The following is a 26,926-nucleotide window of genomic DNA, read 5'->3' on the forward strand; positions in this document are numbered from 1 at the left end:
GTGCAAGGCCTATGTGAGAGTTATAAGACACAGTTCTGTCAGAACTTCTGGCCTCTTCTTTTGGTAATATCGTTTCCCTTTATCAGACCTGAGGCATTATGAACTCTGACTTGCTCACCTCATCTCTCACTCCAGTTATTTAGCTTGGACGAGGTATAGCTTTTACCAAGTACTAAGATATTTGGGTATGTGGGATAATCACAGCTACTTTTCAGCTGTGGTTAGCTGTTATGTTTTAATTAAATTTTCAAACAGCTCTACCCTTTTCTCAGGTCCTTTGAATCTATCTCTGTCTCACACAGCATAAGAACTCCTGCAGCCAATAATGGACTACCAGTCTCCATCTAACCTCTAAGTATTGGCCATGTATGCACTCACCTGTCTATTCAACTGCAGGTTCTCTAGTATGTAACACTGTGCTAGATCCTTGCTTCCTGGCATTTACACACTGAAAACTTAAGAGAAAAGCAAACAACTCTAACTTAAGACATCACAAGTAGATACCATTTGATGAAATGAGATATAGGACTTCTGAGGAGGGAGGCATCACTTTTGGCTGGAGTAACAAGAGGAGAGAAGGCTACGGCTCTTGTGAGAGACTGCTTTGTGTTGGGCACAGTGCTGGACATTTCACTATATTCTCTCCCTTGATAGGAAAGCTTCATGAATGACTTGGGAGTCTAAGACCTTGAGTGATGGGAAGAATTTGGAAAGACAGAAAGTAGCTTAAGTTGAATATTTATAGACTGCCCAATGCTGGCCAGGCACAGTGCTAGGTACTGGGTACACTATGGTGCAGTAAAGGACTTTCAGTGGGGGACACAGAGAAATAAGCAGGTCATTAGACTTTTGTACAGTGTGATGTGTGTGCTACAATAGATAAAAACACAGGGACAACGGGAGAACAAAGTAAGGCATTTGTGAGGATTCTTATTTATTTATTTAAAATGTAATTTTATTTATTTATGTTATCAATATACAATGTAGTATTTGTCAGGATTCTTACAGCTGCACCTGACAAAACTGACTCAAAGTATCTTAAGCTAAAATGATGGACTGGCTTATGTTACTAGGAACCACAAGGTAGATCCAGGACTTAATGACATTCTCTCTGCTCTCTGTGTGTCAGCCATGTCCTTTAACACTGCAGATGGGATGTTCCTCCAGATGAAAATTCTTTGACACAGTGACCCCAGAGGCAGAAGCAGGTTTTCAGCTCATTCTAGTGGAGGGAAAATTCAGAGAAGGACTTTGGCCCTGCTTGGACATTTATCTTTGCCTGAAACAATCACGGTTGCCAGGGGAAGGGGAAACCACGATTAACAAGCTGGATTTGTACATCTGTTTCTACTGGTGGATGGTGGGTTAGGTTCTGATACCAGAAGGGAGAGGGGAGGAATACATGCTGGGTCACCAAAAACAACAGCTACCATAAAAAGGCCTTGAAGTGAACACTGCAGTCTTGGAAAACAGCAGGAACATAGAGGAAGGAATGTGCAAGATGATTTCCTGAGATGATAAGTAGATCGGTTTGGCTGAAGCAGTCGTCATACCTAAGAGCACAGAGAAAAACCAAAGGGAGTATCAGGGCCAACTTTGGAGGGTCTTCCCTGCTTCAAAAATGGAATGATGCTTGAATGTCAACTGGAGATGGCTGCACAGTCTGAAAGAGGCAGCATGAAAGGAAGCTTAGTGGAGAGGAGAGGGAAGGGCCCACAGGGACAGTATGGGGGCGGGGGTGGGAGGACAGGCAGGACTCCAAGTGACGGGGACAGAGGCCAGCAGAGCACAAGCATGTAAAGAAACACAGGCACGGAATGAAAGGCTGTGGGGCAAGCCAGCAAGAGAGGGACATGGCATACAACGCTGAGGGGAGGATGACCAGGTAAAGGAACATCAGTGATGAATGGCATTCTTCTCTCCTTCTGACAACTCGGCATGCATGAGATGGGAAGGGTGAAAGGAGAAAGCACAAGAGGGGAATGAGCAAAGCAGGGGGTGCAGGGAGAACCCCATCCTTGGGCCCTGAACACATAGAAGACAGGTGCTTCTTGACTAGGCTGACAATGCTATGGGATCTGAGGTCTGAGTGGGAAGCCCTGGCTCTCACAGAGTTCTACATGGGTCACCTTCATGCCCTTGTCTGCACGCCCAGGTGGGCTCATTAACCAGGAGAGAATTATCTCAAGACAGAGGCGGGAAGAGTTGATATAACACAGTCCTAATTCCACCTGACCACACCTCTGGGGCATGATACTGGAGGCCCGTCTCTCTCAGGAAATGCTGAAGCAGGTTCCACACATGCTTGGCAACTTTATAGTAATACAGAGTCATATAACTTCTCCTTTCTTTATTCATTCATGTACTGTTCCACTGGGTCATTCACCAAATATTAAGGACCGACCAGGACATGCTGGCTCCTCTTCCGGACACAGAACAAGACTAACAAATCCCCTGCTCTCAGGGAGCTCACACTCCACTGGGAGAAACAGACCATCAACAGCCTCAACAACAACAACACACAGCAGAGGTGTTAGGTGGTGATCTGAACTGAGAAGAAAATAAAGCAAGGAAAGCTGGGGTGTGGAGAAGAGCGGTTGCTATTTCATAAAGGGCCCTGAGGGACGGCTTCTCTTACAAGATAAAGTATGAACAGAAGGACTGAGCTATGGGGGATCTGGGAGGACAGCATTCCTAGAAGAGGCCAGAGCAGTGAGCAGCTGTGGTGGGAGGACAGTGAGGGAAGGGGTGGGTGGGAGGAAAGGAGTCTGAGTTGGTGTGGGTGGGGTAAGGGGGCGCAGGGTTGAGCAGCTCTGGAAGCTCCTGGAAGTCAGTGGTCAGGTTTGATGGGAGGGTTTCGGCAGAGGTGCTTTGTGCCGTGGCTGTGTGTTAAGAGGACCCTTCTGCTGCTGTGCGGGCAAGAGAAGAAGCAGGGAGGCAGGATAGGAGGCACGTATTAGTCTGTTTCTATTGCTTATAACAAAATATATGGAATTGGGTAATTGTAAGAAAATGAAGTTTATTACTTGCAGTTTCAGAGGCTGGGAAGTCCTAAGTCCAGGGAACGCATCTGGTGAGAGTCTTCTTGGTGGTGGCTTTACAGCAATGCAGGGTGTAAGGTCACTCAGGAAGAAGATGCTAGTCAGGTAAAGGAAGAAAGAAGATTTTATTAGCATGTGGCAAGCGGACCTGCTGGGCTGAGCCAAAAAATGGCGACAGCACTAAGAGGCAGTTGGATGTCTTCTTTTATAGGGTTATGATTGGCATCTGGCCTAGCCTAGGAAGACAGTCACAATGTTCCATTTCGGGTACAGCTTGCTCATGGGAACAGAGACTTGGGGAGACAGAAATCTTGGGCTAATGCAAAGAAACAGTTACAATGTTACACTCTGGGTACAGCTTGCTAAGCCTGCTTGTGGGAGAAGGACTTAGGGAAGCAGAGACCTTGAAGAAAGAAACTTAGAGAAACAAAACTGAAGGGTGAGGACTTTCTAAAAGTCAGGTTCTCAGTTCCAGGGACCTAACACAGGGGTCTCACATGGCACAAAAGAGCAGAGCAGAGAGACAGAGAGACTCTCGCATAGTCTCCTTTTAAAGCCCTGAGAATCACATCCTTGACCACCATTATTAATCCATTCACTGCAGCACTGTCCTACAATCTAATCAGCTCTTCAAGGTCCCACCTTTCAATTACCATAAGAGGATTTCTTACTCTCTTTATACTTTCACAGTTGGGACTAAGTTTTGGGAGGACATCAATCCACAGCAAGGGAGGAGTGTAGGAGAGAGGCAGCAGTGACCTGCCCACCCCCATGGGATTCTGGGGGCATTCTGAATGCACAGGACAACAGTAGCAACCATGCAATGTCTGTCACTTCAAACAGCCAAGTGCTCTGAAACCAGGAACAGTCTCTCCCAGTTGAGGGTTTATCAGGAATCAGAGGACCAACCAACAAGGTCACTACCTCTCCCCATTGCCACGTTTACTGATAATTAGAAGGGGGAACCTGAGAGTTTACCAGTAATCAGAAGGGGGCCTGAGAGTGGGTAAACATGCCTCTCAAGCCTAGCAATTCTCCTTCTGTTACAGCAGTTGTGCCTAGCAATTGTCCCTCTGCTACATTTAGGTCAGAACAAACTGTTCAAAGCAACCTCAGTGCCCTGCTCAGGTGTGTGACTGTCCAACTCCAGCATAATCTCCTAGAAGGTGAGGACAACAGGTTTACATTCTCCACTGTCTCTCAGGGCTCAGTGCTGTGCAAGGCACACAGCAAGCACTGGATGAATACTTGGTGGATAAATTAAGTAACCGCAGAATAACAACAACAACAACGACGACGACGACGACAGTGTTTTTAACAGCACTTAATGATTGTTTACTCTGTGCCAGTAGTGCAGGTGACATCTGCCCCCCCAGGGGACATTTGGCAATGTCTGACGGCATTTTTGGTGTCACCACTGGGGGGAGAGATGCTATAAGCATGTAGTAAGTCAGAATAGCTGCTAAACATCCTACGATGCACAAGATAGCCCCCTACAACAAAGATTTTTTCCAGCCCCGAATGTGTGGCACCAAGATTGAGAAACCTCACTCATTTAATCCTCCAATATTCTTTTTTTCCAGTTGAGGCAACTGGGCCCTGAAATATGAATCTGCCCAAGAGATCACAGTGAGTAACATTCTAAACTACAAAATGACAAGGGAAGCCGATAGATAATAAAGAGACAAGAAGAGTGAACAGATAGGCAGACAGATTGAGACAAAAATGGGAAAATGGAGAAGTATGGGAAAGAACAGGGAATGCATCCGAAGCAGCTCTAAGCCTAGCTCTGCCAACAACTGACATGTGGCCCTGCAACTGCCCCTCCCCACTCTACATCTCAGGCCCACAAGTGTAAAATTACAGGAGGAGTAGACAACTACTGACTTCCAGCTTTAACATCTCAGAACTAGTTTTTCACCACAGCTGAAACATTAGCTGTGCATAAACACTCAAAAGCATGTGGCAGTATTCACCACAGAAATCCTAACCTCCTTCCCCTTTACTCAGCGAAGATAGGAGGTGCCCAATGCCTCACTATATACTCCTCCCCTCCTCCTCTCCTTCCTCCCCAAAATATGTTGGCACCCACCCTGTGCCGGGGCTGGAAATATTCTCATGCAAGATGGATGAGGCCCCTCTTAACCTGGTGCATTTGTAAAGCATTAATTACCATGCCCAAGGTGGGCACAGATTGGGGTGCCACATGGGTACTCTGCCTGACTATCTAAGCAGCAGGCAGGATGGGGGGTGTGGGTGGGCAGAACTGCCTCCCCACCTGGATCATGCCACACTGCCTCTGTCAATGTTTACCTTTCTGCTCAATAAATCCTGATGTTCATCTTAACAGAAATCAATACATACTTAATGGCCAAGGAATGAGAAATTAAGGCAACATGGGCGGGGGAAAGGGAGAGGTTTGGAGGTGAGATCTGAGTGGACTCAGAAAGCAGTGTGGGGGGATCCATTTGCCATGGCAAGTGTGGAGAGGTAAGTGATGTCAGTCAAAGTGACAGGGGCAGCCATGAGGTGTTGACTGTGGCTAAGGATGGGCTCTGAGCTGGCCCCCGAAGAGAATGATGCTCTCTTCCTATGGCAATAATGTCATGCAGTTGTGAACAATCATCAAAAACCTCGCACTGAGCTCAAGTATTCCATCGAGTAATGGAGCTTGGGCTGCTTTGATTGAGCCATTTAATTAGCACCTATTCTGGGCTGGGCTCTGAGCTGGGGGTGACCCATTTGCCGTCTAATTCAACTCATGTAAAAAAAGGTAGTAGATATTACCCTGGTATGCACTGCAGTGAGGAAACCAAGGCCCATGAAGGGGTTAATATTTTGCTCAACCAAGTAAAGAGAAAGAGCCAGCATTCAAGGGTGAGTGTGTCTAATTCCATGTCCATCTCCTACACTGTGGAAGCGCGAACAGATCTGGACAAGAGAACTGCCGAGAAATTCAGCTTGCCAGAGCCCTATGGCCTCGAACCCGACCACGAATGCCTTTAACAGGAATGAGATCAAGCCCAAGTTCACATTAATACAAATGTGTGTCTGCTTCTCTTTATTGTATGGAAAGTGTTATTATCATGTCTATTGTATAGATGAAGAAAGTAAGACACAAAAGGGCCATGTGATATACCTAAGCTCACATATCTACTGGATGACAAGGCTGGGACCTCAAACCAGGTCCACTGTCTAAATGACTAAGAGGAAACAAGCAAAGAAGGCCAGGAAAGGAGGGGGAAAGGGGATTTCTAAGCAAAGAAGGCTGGAAAAGGTCAGAGGGAGCTTCTTAGGGGAGGTGGGATCTGAGTAGGAGCAGGGCCAGCACAGGAAACATCAGTGGGGGAAGAGTGGTAGGATCAGGGAACTGGGCACTGGAAAGAGGCTTCAGCAAACATCAAGTGTCCCATAAACTAGATGCAAACACAAGTCTGATCCATAAGGGTCCTGCTCAAAGTCCTTCAAAGGGCTCTGCACCAACTCTGCCACCCCCTCCATATGATCTGGCCCTTGCTGACCTCATCAGCCCCACCACCACCTGCAGTGTCCCAGATTCATCATCTCTGCCTTCCTCACATGCAGGCTGCTCCTCCATTTCCAGGCACACCATCTGTAGGAAACCATCCCTGACACTTCAGGACAGACCCACTTCCAGCAGGCCTCGCCCCCACTCAGTGGACAGAATGCCACACCAGGTTGGCCGGCTCTGTCTGGCTTCCTCACTAGAATATTCGAGGGCAAAGCCCATAGGTCTACACACATAGGTGTGTACACACAGGTCCTCACATGTGGTGGACAGTCAGCAAATATCAAATCTCTGAATAGAAGATTCAGGACAGAGAACTGGAGCAAACACAGTATCAGGAGAGTGAATCCTTGGCCTATACTTGGCCGCAGTTTTCTTAACTCTGCCGAAGAGGTAACAGCCAGCTTTCTTCACCTGACTGCTAATGTTTGTAAAAAAAAGATCCAGAAGCTCAAGGGTATTGTCACAGAAAAAAGTACTTTTTGGAATGAGCCTTTATTTCAGAAAAGGAATTAATTTATAGTGTCAGCATAAAACAATCTACACTGATGATAAACTGATTATGGTGTAGTGATAAGACTTCTCACTTCATTTATAATATAAACGTTAATTCCTGCCCTCTTCCAAAATAAGTTACAATTAAAATACATATATATGGAACAACAAGTGCAGATTAAGTAAGAGGAGAGTTATAATGGGGTAAGGAGTTGGGAAGGAAATAATTACATGAAGTCACAGCAGCAGACATGGACTGCAATCAACCATCAAATTATTTAAAGGCAGCCACGATGGGAGAGGAAAAGAGATGACTTGAATAGGGTCTCTCTCATGCGACAGGAGGGACACTTAACAATGCCAAGGGAATGTGCTAAGCAACAGTTTTTCAGATGATATGAACTGTCACCAATACATTGCAAAAGAGGAGGGATCAAACACACTTTCCATGCTATCATGGAAGAGAAATGTGCTGATAACATGATGAATTAGCATGTAACCCACCAGACCTTCTACAACTAATGACTCTGTCTCCTTTACAGTAGTCACATTAGGAGGTTTTTCATTTACTCCAACTAAAAATGCCACAAATACCCCCAAAGAGCTGAGGGTCCCTGTTTAGATTTGCCTTCAAAGCCTCTTCCCAAGCAGCAGATGATGTCGAGGACTACAATGAAGATCAAAAGGAACACAGGATGGACATTCCCTGGCTCCTTCCCTAAGCTTTCTTTCCTACATTTGCAAAAAGCATTTTCTCAGCTTCTTGAGGAGGCTGTCATGAGAAGCACATGAGTTTGTGTGCATGAGGTCCCATGTAAATGCAAAGGCCTTCATGCCTATCCCTCCTCTGTTCAGTCTTTATGGAGGACCTATAAGATGCCAGGCATGATTCCCAGGGTTGGTGTATAGCAATGAAAAGCAATGACAAAGACCCCTGCCCTCATGAAGCATGAATGTGTGTACATGTGTTGGGGAGGGGGGGTGTTATACAAAACAAAATAAAGTACGCATCTGTATTACACAACATATTAAAAGATGGCAAGTGGTAAGGAGAAAAATTAAGTAGAGATAAGAGCTAAGTGGAGAGGGGTTGGCATTTTCAATAGAGTCATCAGAGTGAATTACTGAGATGGTGGTATTTGAGCAAAACTTGGATATCTGAGGGCAACAAATTGGGGAAAGGGAATAGCTAGTTGTATTCATCAGAGTTCTGGCAGGAAAGAGATGGCACACTCAAACTGGGTAATTTGAGGAGATCGTAATAAAAGAGAATGGTGGTTGCCAAAGGATGGGAGAGGGGAAAAGAGGGTATTATTCAAAGGGTGCAAAGTATCGGTTATATAAGATGAATAAGCTGAACAAACTGAAAAATCAACAACTCTTCTCAGATTCATCAGAGAAGTTATATCACAGGACTAACACCTATGACAAAAAATGGAGAGACAGACAGGCACAAAGAATCACAACTTACTGGAACAGAAGCCCACTAGCAAAAACCTCTGCAGGGATGAGTACTGGGGTAGGAAAACCTAAACTATAACTGACCAGTAGCTGCGGGCTCACTGTTTGACAAGCCTGAGAGTTAAAAACTTTAGGAGGACTCAGCCATCCTCACAGGGATCCTCGCACTTGGTTGAGTTTTACCTCCAGGAGCTTGTCCAGGTTTTCAAATTGAATATCAGGGAAGAAAATCCCCTCATGTTTCCAGCAGAAGAGGAGGAAAGAAACCAATTTTGACATATGCCAGAGCATTCTGTTCTTAGCAAGACCTGACCTCAGGAAAAACTATTTTATAAGAGCATACACTGCCCAAGATTTTTTTTAATTATTCTTTTTTTTTTTTACTGTGATAAAACATACATTACATAACAATTGCCATTTAAAGCATTTTTGAGTACACAATTGCATGGAATTAATTACATTCACAATGCTGTGTAACTACTACTTCTATCTAGTTCCAAAACTTTTTCATCATCCTCAACATAGACTCTGTACCCATTAAGCAATAACTTCTCATTATTTATCCCTCCAACCCCCCATTTCTTGTAGCCTCTAATCTACTTCCATCTCTGGATTTTTTTCCTTTTTCTTGTATAGAGCCTAATTGGCCTGGGAAAAGGGAAATACCCAACTCCAGCTCCCTCTAGTCTTCCATGTGGGGAAAGGAAAATAAATATCTGACTACATCTGTCTCTAGACATCCTGTCCCCTGGGTGGGGGGGAATGAGGAACACTGGTGAAGTCCATGTCTAGGGGCACAGACTCTAAAAGATGGAGACCTAATCATAGAACTACAGAAAACTTCTCCTCCTCCCACACCTAACTACCACATTACTAAATGCCTGTTTACCACAGTTCCTTTTATCCAATACTTCATGACTGGCTTGCAACAAAAAATTACAAGGCACACTGAAAGTGTGAAAAGAAAGAACGAGCATAAGAACCAGCCTCATATATGGCAGTGATAGTGGAATAATCAGACTGTGAATTTAAAACAACTGTGATTAATATGCAAACGACTCTAAAGGAAAAACTAGACAACATGAAAGAACACATGGGTCATGTAAGCAAAGATGGAAATTCTAAAAAAGAATCAAAAGAAAAATTCTAGAGAATAAAAACACTACCAGAAAGAATGACTGCCTTTGATGGGCTCATTAGTAGACATGACACAGCTGAAAAAAGGAAGGTCTGAGCTTGAAGATGTCTCAGTACAAAACTCCAAAACTAAACAGAAAAGAATATCCAAGACTGTGGGATAATTACAAAGTGTAACATATGCATAATAGAAATACCAAATGGAAAAGATAGGTTAAAAAAACAGAAAAAATATTTGAAGAAATAATCACTGTGGCTTTCCCCCAAATTAATGTCAGACACAAAACCACAGGTCCATGAAGGTCAGAGAACAATAATAAGTCAATAGACAGAGAGGGTGGCACGTGTTCGGGGACACAAAGTGAGAACTCTGTACATAACTGCTCAATTTTGCCATGAACCTAAAACTGCTCTAAAAGACAGTCTATTAAAAAACAAAACAAAACACAACAACAGGATGTGGTACCTATGAAGAACACTAATTTTGGATGATGGGATGAAAGACATCAACAAGTTCTCTCCCCAAAGAGCAAGTATAATGCTAGGCAAAATTATCAAAAGCAACAATTTCAGTATTCTGGTAATTGACCAAAAATCATGATAAACTGAGAAGTGATGGTTTATGAAAATTACTGAGCTTCATGTAAGAACAATTTGAGCCTGTGGAATTCTTTCTGGGGCCGCTAACAGTCCCACAGGCCCAAGCTCTTTGGTGTGGTAGTTCAGTCAGGCTGGGGAAAGCCACGAAGCCAACAGCTCTGCTGTCACAGCCAGAGGGATACACATGATTTGGAGAATTTTCAGGCAAATTAGTGATTTGCTGCAAACAAGCAGGAAGGACCAGCAGCTCTACTAGTCTCCTCAGAAACCACAGCCTGCCAAAACTACCCACACATCCCCAACTAACAGTGGAGCTGAGTGCATGTGCAGAGAAGACATAGCAAGAGGAGAGCCCAGCAGAAGGTAAACACCAGTGATGCCAGGATTCTTAATGCACTCCCTGTCCACACACAGATCATCAGCAAATAGTGGAAGCTTCACTGACTCAAGGTGTCTGTGTGCAAATCCAGACAACTGTTGAATGAATACCATGCATGTAGATAAAGGAGTAACTCCTGGGAAACCATGCATCAAAATAAAAACAAGGCAAAAATTTAAGCAGAGACAACTATGGCTATACACTGCTAGCAGAATTCACAGATGTAGTACAGATGTAGTACAAGCAAGTTACTAAACAAACAAACCAGCAACAAGTCTCATGAGGAAAAAATTACTATGCAAAGTTGCTACGATATATTGTCTAAAATATCCAGTGTTTAATGAGAAGTTACAAAACATGAAAAGAAACCAGCAAATGAGACTCATACTTTTGTGGGGGAAAAAAACCAAAAACCAAAAAACAAAAAAGGATTAGTAGAAACTGTCTTTAAGTGCACCCAGGTGTTGTATTTGGCAAATAAAGACTTCAAAGCAGTGAATTTAAGTACTTAAAGGAACTAAAAGAAACCACACGAAGAACTCAAGGTAAGTGGAATTACAATGGCTCAACAAACACAGAAAGCCAATAAAGGACTAGAAGTTATTTATTAAAATAGAACTTTGCCATTGAAAAGTACAACAACCAATAAAAAAACTCACTGAGAGATGTAACAGCAAACTTGAGATGGCAGAAGACTCAGTAAACTTGAAGATGCAAAAGAATTACACAATCTGAAAAACAAAGAGAAAAGAGACTGAAGAAAACTGACGCATGAGGCATCATCATGTAGGCATCATCATTATCTACACCAATGTAGGCGGAAAAAGAGTCTCAGAAAAAAGAGAAAGGAGAATATACCTGGAGAAATAATAGCTGAAAGCTTACCACACTTGACTTAAAACAGTAATCTATAAAGTCAACATTTACCCTTAGTAAAATGAAAACAAATATATCCACTACCAGAAACATCACAATCAAACTGTGAAAAGACAGAGAATCTTGAAAGCAGCAAGAGAAAAATTCTCTTCTTGTTCAAAGGACCACAATAACATTAACCACTGACTTCTGATCAGAAACAGTGGGGGTAAGGCAGTGAGACGGCATATCCAAAGCTTAAAGAAAAAAAAGTCAACCAAGGATTCCGTGTCCAGAACATCTAACCTTTAAAATGAAGGAAAAATAGGGGGCCGAGCCCGTGGCGCACTCGGGAGAGTGCGGCGCTGGGAGCGCGGTGACGCTCCCGCCACGGGTTCGGATCCTATATAGAAATGGCCGGTGCACTCACTGGCTGAGTACCGGTCACAAAAAAGACAAAATAAATAAATAAATAAATAAATAAAATAAAATAAAATGAAGGAAAAATAAATTCCCAAATATACAAATACTAAAATAGGTGCTGCTGGCAGTCCTACATTACTAGAAATAGTAAAAAGAAGTCCTTGGAACTAAAAGCAATGCTTGGTTCTCACATTTGAGAGTACTGGATTGATTTCTCAAAGGTGTGTGTGTGTGTACAAAATGTTCCAAAATTTCTTGTGCACTTTAACTTTCACTTATCTTAGAAGCAAAAATACTAGAAACATATAAAAATGTCATTTGACGCATGCAATAATTCAATTTTTTATACTTATGTAGCTTTCTGAACTTTGTGTAATTTTAAAGTATTTTTAAGTCCCTCTACCTCAAGATAGTAAAGATTAATTGAAACAAAAAAATTATAAAAATCTTATTCAAAAAAGCTAAAGTATGGAAGAAATTTAACTCCTATATCTGAGTTGATGCAAGGCAAGAACATACTACACAAAAGAATGTTGTTGCAGACAGAAGAGATCCTGTCTCCTGAGAGAAATAATAATAATCCCTGGGAAATAACAAAAATTACAGGGACAACTCCACATTTTCAAAAACTATGAAATGGATGGACCACAAGCGGGGATCTCTGAGGAAGCAGGTAATATCTGGGTTCCAGGGGGAAAGAACAGAAAGTTGACTAAGCTTTATCTGTGACAGGTTGGGCAGCTGGAGTGGGAAGGAGGGATCAAGAAGGCCTAGAATGTAGGGATCTGCTGGGCCTGTGGTGGGGGAGGGGCTGTGGTTCAGCATCTTCCTCTTTTTGCTCCCCCCCCCCCCCCCAGATGCAGGCCTGGGTTTTAGCACCAAAGGCAACTCCCAGAGCTCAGTTGCCTCTCAGGCATTGTGATTCAGACTATGGAGAATCTTCTCTTATGTTTGAAAAGCATCAGAGCCACATGGCTGAGCCCCAGCTCCACTTCCTGGGAGGTGGACATCACCCTTGCCATCCTGGGTGGGCTGGGGCGCTTCTTCCTCTTACCCCGCTTTATCCGGAAGGATGCCTCCTTACCTGAACTGAGGAAACCAAGGAAAATGAGGAAGGTAAGCAAACCTCTGTCCAGACCTAACAGACAGTGGTTCTCTCTTTTCTTCCTATTACTATCTCCACTCTTCCAAATCAACTAGAGATGCCTGAGATGGGAAATCTTAGGAAAGATTAGAACAGCATCCTTCTAGGGACAGACGGGGCAGGCCAGGGATGAGAGTGGGCACTAGGATTTCTGTCCAAAGCTCTCAGACCAGCTGTGCTGCTCAGCGGGAGGGACCAAGGCAAGGTCAGACACCGAGACTCAACTCAGTAGCCTAGAACGGGACTGCTGAGAGCTGAGATCTCCATGGGAGGACAGGCCCTGAGCTCATCAGTCCCTTCCTGTGGCAGGTGTCTTGGGCCAAGTCTTGTCTGTGTGTTGGGCTCTTATGAGGGCCTTCCTGGGCCCCTGAGAGCTCCCATCAGAGGCTGGAGGTGACTCTGGCCTTGGAACGTGGAATCCTACCTGACAGCTCAGATAGCAGGCCTAGTTTGTGGGTTTCCAGAGGAACTGAGGACGTCTGCAGTGGAGCTCACATAGAAAATCCCTCTTTCTGTTTTTCACAGAAGGAAAAGAGGAATCAATTTTATCCACGTTCAAAATGAGTAAAAGGCAAGAAAAGAGCACAGGGCTCCATCAGCTAACTGTAGAAAGTCATGTTGTGAATGCTCTGCGTCTGCAGCTTGTCTAGGGGGAGGAGAGTGAGACTAGGGTCCCAGCTCTCATTCTTTCTTGTCTTTCAGCATCAGGAGGAGACAAGGAGGAGCAGGAAGAGTGACACTTGGCCAGGGAAGGCTCTGCCCTTCTGCTGGAGCCCCAGAGGTAACCTGACCTTGCATGTCCCTGAGCAATGAGGGCCATGTCTATGAGGATGTCCTTACAGAGGCCTGAGGGGAAGGGTCCTGGGAAGGAGACCAGAATCTCGGGTACTTCTCAGTTTCTGTGCTGGGAATGAAACCACAGCAGGCCAGGGAAGGAGTGTTGCCCAGCAGGGATGGCGGGGGAAAGAGTGGGCCAACACTGCCTGGGTTTTAAGCTGGGACCTCTGGTCCAAATGTGGACATGCTGTTTAACATTGCTAAAGCTGAAAGCTGATTCCTCTTTGAGGTGACACCGCCCTTCCTCCCCCAGAGGGCAGTTGTAAGGACCATGGGGTGCTGGATATGGAAGCACTCTGTGAATGACAAAGCACTGCCCATCCATTTGCCTTGCTGTCACTGTCGGGGATCTCATGGCCTTGGACACTGATGCCAGGGCTTCATGGTCTAATTTCCCATGGTCTCCCCTAAAGGACATTCCATTAAGCCTCCCGTAAGATCCCCAGACCCCTCCCTCCACCATAACTAAGTCTCCTGATTTCAGCCTGTAGAGATGGCCTGGGGGAACTGAAGGAGGCGCAGGGCCTGATCTCACATCACCAAAGGTGAGGAACTTTCCCCTTCTCTCCCATGTCATCCTTCCCACAAGGGCCTATGATGTGACCCCACGGCCTGGGGTGGACATGGGAGGGGGGACCAAGGAAGGGGACTTGATGTGACTAAAGTCCTGGGGCAGAGGTCGCAGGAGCTGTGTGAAGTCAGCGCATGGGCAGTGGAGGGGCCGTGGGTGCAGACACCGCTCCTGGCTGCAGCATGTGTCTCCTGTTTCCTGCTGCCACCTGGTGGAGATCCCAGACCCTGCTGGTGAGGTGTGCAAAGCAGCACCTCCAGAATCCACCAGCCGTGCGGGGAGCATGTAGAAGATGCTGGTCCCATCACCACGTGCCAGCAGGCTGCCCCAGCTCCTCTGGGTGAGTGTCCTCTGTCTGTGGCCTCCACCCTGTCACTAGGCCCAACAACCTCATGGTTTCTTTTGGCTCCCATTCAACCCTGGGTGCCTTTCAACCACAAGAGCCTTTGCTCCCACTAGACCTCCTCTCCCCGCAGCCATTCGCCCCCGTTCCTCCCCATCACAACCCCTGGACCCTGTGGCCTCCCATCTGCCTCCACCAGTCTCCAGCCTGGCTATTTATCAGTGTCACTAGGTGGCACTCCTGCTGGGCTCCATCCCACAGAGCTTGTGTCCACACAATAGCTGCTGGCTGACAACTCTGTCCAAGCTATCCTGAACACTGGTTGCCTGAGCTGTCCAATCTCAGCCCTCTCCTGGTGGCAAGCAGCTGCCTTGTTCTTACCCACCTTGTCACACAGCCAATCCCAGCAAGAATTTCTTTCCTTCCACCTACCAGAGCCCTCGTTCATGGGAGACCTCACATATGGGCAGAAGGAGGCTGGTGGCCTCACGTTGGACAACTCCTACATCCAAGAGCTGCTGGCCGTACTAATTGCCAGGACAGAAGAACCGAATTTTTGGAAAGAAGAAGAGGAATCAGAGCATCCCCCGCATTCACTGTGGAATATGCTACAATCACCGGGTGATGAGTGGAACACCAGAATCCCATGACCTTTGTGGAGCATGAAAGACAAACCAGAGCTTGTCTTTCAAAGCTCCCCTGGTCCCCAGCAGCTCTTGCTCTCTTACCCCAAGGTCTTGGAGGCCCATTTACAACAGAAATGCAGCCAGCTCTTCTGGGGCCTCTTCTTTCTGTACCGTGAGTCTCTGGTGGCTACAATCACGGTCTCTGGTCCCCCACTAGAACTTCCCTGTTTTATTCTATGAAGTCTCCAATTACTTCCTGGTACAAATTCAGACTCAAGTATCTCCACAACTTTTTCAGCTCCAACTCTGGTCCCCCCATGTGGCCCAACTCCAACGTCTGACTCGAGCCTCACCTCTGGCTCAGATCCAGAGCCAGCCCCACACCTCATCCTGTCTCCCCATCCCACCATGCTACTCACCACACATCATGGCCCGGGGAGCACCTTGCCCTACAAACCAGCAGAGGGCCCAACTTCTTATCCCAACTTCCATCCAACACATGAGATGTCACCTTTTGAAGAAGGAACAAGAAAGTATAAGGCATTTACTCTGTGAAAAGGACAAGTCGACACCAGTTGACGATCTACCGGAGAGAGCTCGTTTATTAGGCAGCACACACACATATATATAGGGCTTTAAGGGAAAGCTGATTGGTTTAAAATACAATCCCTATTTAGCATACCGCATGGGGCTTGGTGGGGAGCTGATTGGTGTGCGATTCGCGCCGGCGGGAAAGAGAATGCAGAAGAGAAGGGCAACCAGCGCCATGATGGGGTGCGTCCAAGAAGGGCTTATGTGATCATGGTGTGATCCCTTGGGGCATTTGGGTTCTTACACTGTGTCATCAAGAAACACCAGGAAGCCTTTAGCCAACTCACTCCTAACAGCAGGGCCTTCCAGGACCAACAGTCAATCTCCCTCTTCTCAAGGGACCTCATCACCCCTGAGCTCTGGAAGCAGCAAGAGCAACATCTTCACCAGAGGTTCACTCAACACTGCTGCCGACTGCCCCGCAGACACCGTGTAGCTCTGGATCTGACGCAGCCACAAGACCCACACCAGAGGTCCGTGCACCCCTGCCATAAATGGCCCGGAAGCCCGCACCTGCCTCCACGCCAGATGCAGCTGCCGGACCCACACCCGAGGCCCGCGCAGCTCTGCCGTGGACGGTCCTGCAGCCTGCACATGCCTCTGCACCAGATGCAGTCTCAAGACCCACACCCGAGGTCTGGGCGGCCCTGCCGTGCATGCTCCCACAGCCCCAAGTTGCCTCTGCGCCTGAGGCAGCCACAGGACCCACGCCAGAGGTCCCCGCAGCCCTGCCAGGGACAGCCCCACAGCCCCTACATGCCTCAGCGCCAGAGGCGGCCACAGGACCTGCACCAGAGATCTGTGCAGCCCTGCCGTGGGCAGTCTCACAGCCCCCACGTGCCTCCGCACCTGAGGCAGCCGCAGGATCTGCGCCAGAGGTCCCCGCAGCCCTGCTGTGAGGGACCACCCATGAGCCTCCGACCAAGACGCAGCTGCAGGACCCAGGCCCAAGGTCCCTGTAGCCCTGCCATGGACTGCCCGTCAGCCCACATGGGCCTCCGCCTCAGATGCAGCAGCAGGACCAGCACCCTAGGTCCCCACAACCAAGCAGTGGATAGCCCCGCAACCTCCATGTGCCTCCACGCCAGATGCAGCCGCCAGACCCACACCTGAAGTCCAGGCGGCTCTGCCATGCATGCTCCCACAGCCCCAAGTTGCCTCTGCATCTGATGCTGCCGCGGGATCTGCAGAAGCATGCACACCCTTCAAAGGCCTCGCAGGTCATGTGAAAAACTTGGGTTTCTATCCTACACTATCACTGCTCCTCCTCCTCCTACTAGCTAGACTTTTATAATCCAAGTGCCTATAAATCCAGTGCCCTTTCCATTATACTACACTGCCTCCCATTCTGATCCAAAGGCACCCTAGACAGTTCTGTATTATTTCAAAAGGGTATATTTTAGTCACATGCTTAAGATTTTTCCTTTCCTTCTTATGATTATATAATTCATATATATTCAAATAAGAAAATATACTTCATCTTAAAATATACTTCATCTTAAAAATTAACACTAATAAACAGCACCAATACTAAGGTAGTCCAATAATGTTTAAAGCAACTTTTTATTTCACTGCACTTGTATGTTTAAACCCCATAAAATATACATGAATTTCTTACTTTATTACTGTCTAGAATTAGTGTTCTGAAGTCATACCATGTAATTCAATTAAAATCTGTCTAATCCTCCAGGGATCCACTGACAATATAAGTTGATGCTCCAACTGGCCAATGTTGACACTTGCTGAGGCTAAGAAAGGAAAAAGAGATTTCTATTTCAATAGTGATTTAACTGAAAGATATACACAAACCTATAAATACGAGAATGCCAATTTATTGAAACTATGTATGCTTATAAGTTAAAAGCAGCTATCATCTTGAGAACTGATTCATTCAACATAATGTAAATTGTGTATTAACTTTATCCTCATATAGAAAACAATGCAACTTGTATTATATCTGCATCTAATAAATGAATGTATTTAAATAGTGAAAATATAAACAAAGGTATAAGTCAATAATTGGTTCATGGAATGAACTATGTAGGATATATGGAAAGAATTAACTTACAGGGCCAGCCCGTGGCTCACTTTGGGAGAGTGTGGTGCTGGTAACACCAAGGCCACGGGTTCAGATCCCTATATAGGGATGGCCAGTTAGCTCACTTGGGAGAGCCTGGTGCTGACAACACCAAGTCAAGGATTAAAATCCCCTTACCGGTCATCTTGTTAAAAAAAAAAAAATTCCCAGTTCTCCTTTAAACCTTGTCCTCCCTTAAATCCAGCCACTCTTATCCCCCCCCCCAAAAGAATTAACTTACACACACAGATCCCTACATTTGAACATAATGTGTTAATGAAAGCACATATAAAATGTTAATTCTGAGTAAAAACATCAAGAATGTGTTTTTTGAGTGGAGAGGAAAAGGAGGAGGTATTCCCTTCCCAGAGAACCAAAAATGATCACTAAAATCCCTAATTACAGCTCAGCTATCAGATAGTCTTCAATAATGTGCTTCCAGCATTTTGTATGTGTTAATGTTATCCTTTTCCTTTACAACTGGACTTTCAACCAGTTTAAATCTAGTAAGGGTCAAAAGCAGCAGCTAAAATTTGTCTTTTGTTAAACCGACTGAATTCTGTCTCATCTGTATTGTTTTAAAGCTTCCATTTCCTATTTTATGAACAGTACTGTTTTCCTATTTATATATATAAAGACAAAAATAGAAAAAAATCATCAAACAAACAAGGCAAAAATGGCAACATGGCCAAAGTTGAACATTCAGCCAGCAGCAGACAGGAGCAAAGTGATACAGGCTAAAATGCATGAAAGTCTGCACTCCTTTTGGTCCCAGCATCCTTTACCACTCCCCTCCCCCTTCTAGTTTTTACCTCTTACTTCAAAAAGTTCATGGAAAGATTTGTATTATCTTTCAATTCCATTTTTTCATGAACTTTTTGAAGTACCCTTGTATTAGCAGCAGGGTTTGTTACCTTGGTCTATTTCCCCAGCTAAAATCTGTTATTAATTTAGACCTAAATCTTCATTAACCATAGGCTCAGCAGAGTCCCAGCACTTAACTGCTCATACAGAAATGTGACTGTGGAAGACACGTAAATTTCTATTAATTACCAACACAAGCATAAACTAAAACAAGAGGAAATCCTCAAATACATTCCAATATTAATTTGAATAAAGGGGCAAAATGTGCCAACATTTTAGCTGGCAGACTAGAGAGCTAACCTGGGATATCATAAAATGAAGTTACAGGCGTAATGCACAGATTTACTCTAGGGGATCTCTTCCTTATCTGATCAACAAGTAGCTTTCGTTCTTCATCTTTCAACAACAATGAAAAGCTCATGTGAAGAAATCATGAAAACATACTGTAGATCTTCCAACTCCAGAAACACATTCCTAGATCAGTAAGAAATACTGTAAAACAAAAACATTTATAATTTAGTTTGGGGAAAATAATCATATCAACCAATTTTTATTAATAAGCTAGTTAAAAAGCCACCATTTCATTAACTGTACAATAATATTTTGAAACAAATTTTAAATTTTCCCTTTGGTCTTTATTTTAAAATTGTGAATTCTGTGCCACAATACACAAAAAGTAACTATATAAACCTAAAGTTTCATGTGGCTACACAAATTTGAACTTAACTGGTTCTCAAATACCAGTGCCCAGTTATAAGATATGCAGAACAAATACAAAAAGATAAGTAATAAAAGATACTTTTTTCATAGGACTAAGTTCAAAGTTTAAAAAGAAAAGAAACATACTTACTTTAGAAAAGCAGCCATATTTCCTTTCAAAGACTCTGAAGCTTTTTCTACATTTATTGATCTCGAACACACCTAGGAATTTGAGTAATGTTCATTTGACTTAAGTCCTTTAAAAAATGTTGATTATAATCTGAAAAGTTTACAGATAAAAACAACTGAATTTTCCTGTTTCAACCATATACCAACCACAGATTTGGTTAAGTAATTTAAGAGAATAAATGAGACCCAGGAATGACAATCCACTATAGACAGGGAGTAGAATGTGACTATTTTAATAACTGCAGGTATTTTTGTGTGTGTGTGTGTGTGTGTGTGTGTGTGTGTGTGTAGTGTGCTAATATACACACTACAGAGTTCTCTCAGAATTTATAAGTATGTTGCCAAATTGTACGAAGTGATAAACTTTAGGAATGAGTAGCTCCTGTAAGAGAGAGTTTTAAAGAATGATCAATAACTAAATTCTAATTAATATAGAACCAGTGGTTAAGAAGGTAACCAAGGTTTAAAAACAGTGAAAACAAAGAATAACAGAAACTAGTCATGGTAATATTCGTTATCTACAAATAATATTTTTATAATATTATTCTGAATTTATTCGTTAAATTAGGATTCCTCCCCATATGGTATTTACAAGCCAAAATAAAATATTAATGTGAAAGTCCCCGACCTCAAAAAATTGTCAAATATTCTTTATGTTGACACGAAGAAATACAGAATGTTCAGATCCCTATACCAGCCAGCTGCCAAAAGAAAAAAAAAAAAAAAATGTTCATAGCAGCATTATTCATAATAGCCAAAAAGTGAAAACAACCTGGAGTTCATCAACTGATGGACACCTAAAATGTGATATATCCATTCAATGGAATATTATTCAGCCATAAAAAGGAATGAAGTATTGATATATGCTACAACCTGAGTCTTGAAAACACTATGCTAAGTAAAAGAAGCTAGATACAAAAGACCATCTATTATATGCCTTCATTTATGTGAAACTTCCAGAATAGGCAAATCTACAGAGACAGAAAGTAGATTAGTAGTTGGCTGGGGTTGGGGGCATTAAAGGAAAATGAAGGGTGACTTCTACTGGGGAAGAGGGTTTTTTGGGGAATGAAGAAATAAGGTGATGGTTGCACAACTCTAGAAACATACTAAAAGCCAACTGTACGCTTTACATGGGCAAATGGTATGGTATGTGAAATACATCTCAATAGAGCTGTTATAGAAAAAAGAAATAATAGTATTTTAAAAGTACCATGCTCAAATATACTATTTTCTGATTAATACAAAAACCTATAAGGATAAATCACATCTGAGTATGTACAATGTACTTACATTCTAATAATTTTGCTCCACTGTATATTTAAATTTCTATTAAGTCTGCTGCCATATGTAAGATAGCTTATTATGGTAATAACTGAGTCCCCTTTCATAATAGATTATTTATTCACATACGGATACGCATTGTACCCATGTCATAGAACAATGTAGGGAATATGTGTTACTTTCTAATAAGCAAATGTAACATATCACATGTTATGTGAATTTCACCTCAATTAAAGTTATTTAATTAAAAACATGAACTAGCAGACATCTCTACAGATGTTGTAAACATTAAAAAGATAGTAAATCTAAATATTAATAACCTTAAAAATTTAGATGAAGTGGACAAATTCTTAGAAAATAACTTCTTAAAACTAACTCAAGAAAAAAGAGAAAAACAGAACAGCTCTATAATCACTGATGAAACTGAAGCACTGCCAAAATCTTCCCACAAAAAAAATCTCCAGGCCCAGGCTTCACCAGTAAATTCTATCCAACAATGAAAGAAGCAATGACTCCTTTTTATATAAACTTTTCTAGACAATAAAAAAGATACATGCCCCAAGTTATTTATGAGGCAAGCATGACCTTGACAGTAAAATCAAAGGCAAGAAAAAAATACATATGCATAAATCTCACACATGAACATTAAAAAAAATCATAAAATATTAGCAAATCAAATTCAGCTATATTTTTAAAAGATCATAACCTAGCTGGGTTTATTCCTGATATGCATGGGTAATTTAACAATTGAAAATCAATTAATATACTTTCCCACATTAACAGATTAGAAGAGAAAAATTATGTGATCATTTCAATAGACACAGAAAAAGCATTTAATAAAATCTAAAAATCATTCATGATTTCAAAAAAAAGAACCCTTAGTGAACTGAGGATAGAAGGGAACTTCCTTAATCAGGTAAGAAACAGCTAACAGAATAATCTACAATAAACATCCCTCTAAATGGAGAAATATTACAAGCTTTCCTTATGAGATTGGGAGTGAGGCCAGGAGGTTACTGAATGCTATACTGGAGGTCATAGTCAGCACATTAAGAATAAGACAAGTTAAAAATAAAAACTGAAAGGTTAGAAAAAAAAAATCAAAATGCATTATTCATAGATGAAGACTGTGTATTTAGATAAACAAAAGATTTATTGATAAATTAGTAGAATTGCTAACAGTTTAGCAAAATTGTTGGACACGAAATCATTAGAAAGTTCAATTGTATCTCTATATCAATGCATAAACTATTTTCAAGTTCATATTTTAAAAACCTTAATAAAAAGATATTTAAGACATCTATGGAAAAATTATAAAGCTCTGAAGGACATTAAAGAATGCCTAAACACATCAAGAGCCACACCAGTTCAGATATTAGAGCATTCAATATTGTATATTCTTCCCAAATTGGTTTTTAAATTTAATGTAATTCCAAACAAAACTCCAACAGGTTTACTTGTGAAACTTGACAATCTGAGTCTGTTTACACAGGAAAATGCAAAGGACAAACATAACCAACACAACCCTGATAAACAAGATAGGAGGTCTTGCTCTTGATGATATCAAGACACAGGGATATTGAGGTATGAATAAACAAATTAAAATGTGGTACAAAACAGAGAGCTCAGAAACAGACCCACAAATTTATGGATACTTGTCATCCAACGGAGATGGACCTAAAGACTGGTGAAAAAAAGATGGACTTCAATAAATTTGTGCTGGAACAAATGAATAATTATACGGAGAAAAAATAAGATGTCTGATCCCCTACTTCACCTGAAAACACAAAAATCAATTGTAGGTAAAGACCTAAACGTAAAAGTAAGCTACGCTATAAAGCTTTTAGAAGATAAAACAGAAGACTATCTTCACAACCTCATGATTGTAAAAGCTTTCTTTAACAAAACAGAGAAATTATCATCATAAAAAAAAAGATTAATAAATTTGATCATATTAAAATTAAGAGCTTTTGGGGCCAGCCCCGTGGCTCACTAGGGAGAGTGCGGCACTGGTAGTGCCGAGGCCGCAGGTTCGGATCCTATATAGGGATGGCCAGTGAGCTCACTGGCTGAGCGTGGTGCAGACCACACCATGCCGAGGGTTGCGATCCCCTTATTGGTTAAAAAAATAAAAAATAAAAATAAGAGTTTTTGAAACAATATGAAGAAAATTAAAAGAGAAGTCAAACTCAGAAGACACCTGTAATATTTAAAACTGGTAAAAGAATATTTAAAGAACTACAAGAAAACTCCTTCCAAAAATTAAAAAAAATAGACATTCTAATAGAAAAATTAGGCATAACACTTAGAACAAGTACCTCAAAAGACAAAATCTATAGGAACAAAATCTATATGAGCAAAAAGCTGTTAAATCCCTTGGTAATAAAGGAAATGGAAAATAAAACCTCAATGAGATACTATTATACAACCACTTCACAAGCAAATCTGACAATATCAAATGTTGGCATAGGATATTGACTGATGAGAATGCTCATGCATGCTGATGGTTCAAATCACTTTGATACCAAAAAGTTAATGCTGCAGATATACTTTCCTTAGGGATATAACACAGAGAAACTGGCACGTGTGTACATGTAGATATATGTACAAGCATGTTCCAAGAAGTATAAACTATAAACAACACAAATGTCCAGCATTATAAGCATGGATAAATAAATTGTGGCATGGTCTACATAATATTCTAACACCTTACGACAATGAAAAAAAATCTTCACACACAACTTGAATAAATCTCACAAATATAATGCTTAGTGAAAGAAAACGAAGAATACATATCACGATTCCATTTATATGAAGTTCAAAATAGGCAGAATAAAGAATATTCTTTAAGGATGCACAAAAAGGTGACAAGCGATACAATATAAAGAAAAGCAAGGAAATGATTATCACAAAAGGCAAGGCAGTGTTCACCTCAAGGGGAGGCAGAGGGGTTTGGTAAAGAGCATAAGAAAGGCTTCTACGTGCTGGAAATGTTGTGTTTGGGAAATTAAGTGGTATTACTTGTGCTTTATGTACTTCTCTCAATGTCTATTACATGAAGACTGTTTAAGAGAAAGGTTGAGAAATCCAGTAGAAACACAGATTCTGCAGCTTACATGAGAGGCTAGAGGTGTGATTTTGGAGTTTTTATTAGACAGGTGATTGAATAGGTGACTGAAGCTTTGGATGAGAATAAAAAGTGACATAAGAATAAGTGAGCCAAGGATAAAAGTCCAATAAACAAAAACACTAAAAAGAGCAAAAGAGAAGTCACTGAAAGACGAAGGAGAACCCAATAAAGAGACAGGAAACCCGGAGAAGAACTAGAAACAAGCTTAGCAGATGACAAGGCAGAAGAGCACAGTTTGTGGACAGTGTCAACTATCAGCTACAGAAAAGCAAGTCAGACAGACAGAAAAGAGGACACTGGATTTAGCAATTAAGAGATCACTAGTAATTGTAAAGCAAAAGTACAAATCAAAAGGGGAAATAAAGTGTCACCTCAAGAAGAAAGTCTATTTTCTCTTTATTAGGTCTAAGAAATAGCTGGTTAAATTGAACACTAACTGTTCTACATTCCAATACATCACGGACTGTATTACAGGCACAGACTTTAAAACAGATTTCATCTAGAGCTTCATTTCTGTAGAATACAAAAGTAGATCCAATAAAGTTATATTTATTATAAATGAAAGGTGTATATTACAAAACTAAATTCACAAGAATGAGTCATTTATTCTTGAGGTAAGATTTTAAGATATTCAAGCACATTAGTAAATATCATATAACAAATTGGGGGAAAAAAGCAGAATAGTTTTTGAATTTATCAAGAGACAATTTAGTTACAGATTAGGCAACATAATGGAATTCTTCTATATATAATTTTTCCCCGAGCACTTTTAAAATGAACTAAATGGCCAAATGTTAGAGTGGTTCCTCTGGCTATGTGAATTTCCCTTACATTAGCAAAAGTGAAAGTAATGCCACAGACTCATAGGTAATTTGGAGGTGTATTTTTGATAAACCAAAAGGCACTTGCTCTTTTATTCAAAAAGTAATTTTTCAACTTACTTACTTCTGTTGAGCTTTCTGAAAGATTTTTCTTAGTACTGACTGCCGGAACTAGACAGGTAAGCTGAAGGTTAAGTTATCTTCAGTGAAAATCTGTATTACCTCCTGGAACACATACATAAAATTGCATCCACTGCAAAAACCATCGCAAAGTTTCTTTCTTTTAAAAAAGTCTTTCTATAATGAAAAATATAAGTTGAGAAAATAATAAAAATATCTTACTAGAAAAAACCTCTTTCTAAAATTCTAAAATTAGATTAAGGGTAAAAACAGCCCTCCCCCCCTTTTTTAAAAAAAATTGATGATCATGAACCAAAAATGAGAGGTGAGGGAGAAATCAATCAATAAGATGCAACTCAGTTATGCTATTATAGAAAAAGTTTAATATTCTCATCCACTTTAAACAAACTTTTAAAAATACTAAATTAATTAGAAATAATTCAGCTAGAAAAAAAACATATGCTAACACTTCTAATAAAGGTACATGGTTTAAAGTATATTATTTAGTGAATTACAGAAAATACCTACATTATTACATACAGACTTTGTCTCAGCTTTTTCTCAAGCAATGGAACAGAAGGAAAGAAGGGGAGATAGTGTGGAGAGACAGGGAAGAGGATTTCTGGAAACAGTTCAAGCTAATCGGCCACTACCACAAAGTACTAACAAAAGTGGTTTCAAAACTATAGAGAATCCACTGTCTCATCTCCATAGAAAAACATGAGCAATGTAGGGCTTCAAAGGAGCAAGACAGCCACTTCCCAAGTGTGAGAAGACACATTGGTTACAGCTGTTCAACTACTGCTTGATCAGGAAAAACAAAAACAAAAACAAAACAAAACTATAAAGTTCATATAAAGAAAATCCTATTCAAATAAAAGGCTAAATATGATTTCCAAGATACTTCCACATATATTATTTACCAAAGTGATAAATTTCAGAGTTGCAACAAAATTGCTATTTTCCCCTTCCTCATTACACTATTTTCTGACTTACATATTTTGGTACTTTTAATATATTCACAGTAACACATGCCTGTCTATGGGTAATATTCTAAAGTTCTTGTCTGCACAAGTCTTCACATTCTAGTGAGCTGCTTAAAGAATCTGTATCTCACCATAATTGATCCTGACCCTCTATAAGCCTCCCTGTACTAAGGAAATGTAACTAAAAGATCTCTAGTCTTTAATAAAATTCACCTGGATCTGTAATTCATCTTCAAAAAAGTTTAGTTTCTTCCCTAGGGCAATGCAATATTTGAAAAATGGGCAAGGGAAAAGGGGAGGGGAGGAAGTGCTATCTCCTCCCTCTTCATGTATTTTCTGTGAAAGCAAGAAACTCTAGATGAGAAGAGTGAACTATAGAGCTGGGATAAAATCCAACTGGAGACATAAAACTGAAAGAAGTTACAAGTTTTGTTATTTCATGATTCCTGTTTTGAGCAAGATAACCTGAAGGAACTGTTCAGTCTCTAGAATAAAGGCTTTCCAAATAAAGATTTTAAAAGCACGAATTCTAATTCCCAGTGATTTTCATTTATGAAACTAAAGATAAGAATCCCAAAGGGACAATAAAAATCTTAATAGACTAATTAAGCCTTTTTCATGAGTAAAACAGAAATGATGACCAGGCTCATGACAAAGACCATCCAACCTACCCAAACTGCTTTGCTCACTTTCTCCTTTGGTCTTAATGTTTGCAGTGGCTAAT

The 26,926-nt window shown here is 41.7% G+C and overlaps 1 long non-coding RNA gene across 1 annotated transcript; it reads right to left on the bottom strand.

Moving 5' to 3' along the window:
• Positions 1-1,011: 1,011 nt before the first annotated feature.
• LOC134364101 (uncharacterized) lies at positions 1,012-20,551 on the bottom strand. Its single transcript, XR_010021801.1, has 8 exons — positions 20,490-20,551; positions 19,824-19,894; positions 19,274-19,465; positions 17,688-17,780; positions 15,861-15,952; positions 11,302-11,373; positions 3,027-3,138; positions 1,012-1,553 (listed from the first exon to the last, which is right to left on the bottom strand). It is a non-coding gene; the product is annotated as an uncharacterized LOC134364101 (long non-coding RNA).
• Positions 20,552-26,926: the final 6,375 nt, after the last annotated feature.

Source organism: Cynocephalus volans, chromosome 15 (assembly GCF_027409185.1).
Source record: "Cynocephalus volans isolate mCynVol1 chromosome 15, mCynVol1.pri, whole genome shotgun sequence".
NCBI lineage: Eukaryota > Metazoa > Chordata > Mammalia > Dermoptera > Cynocephalidae > Cynocephalus > Cynocephalus volans.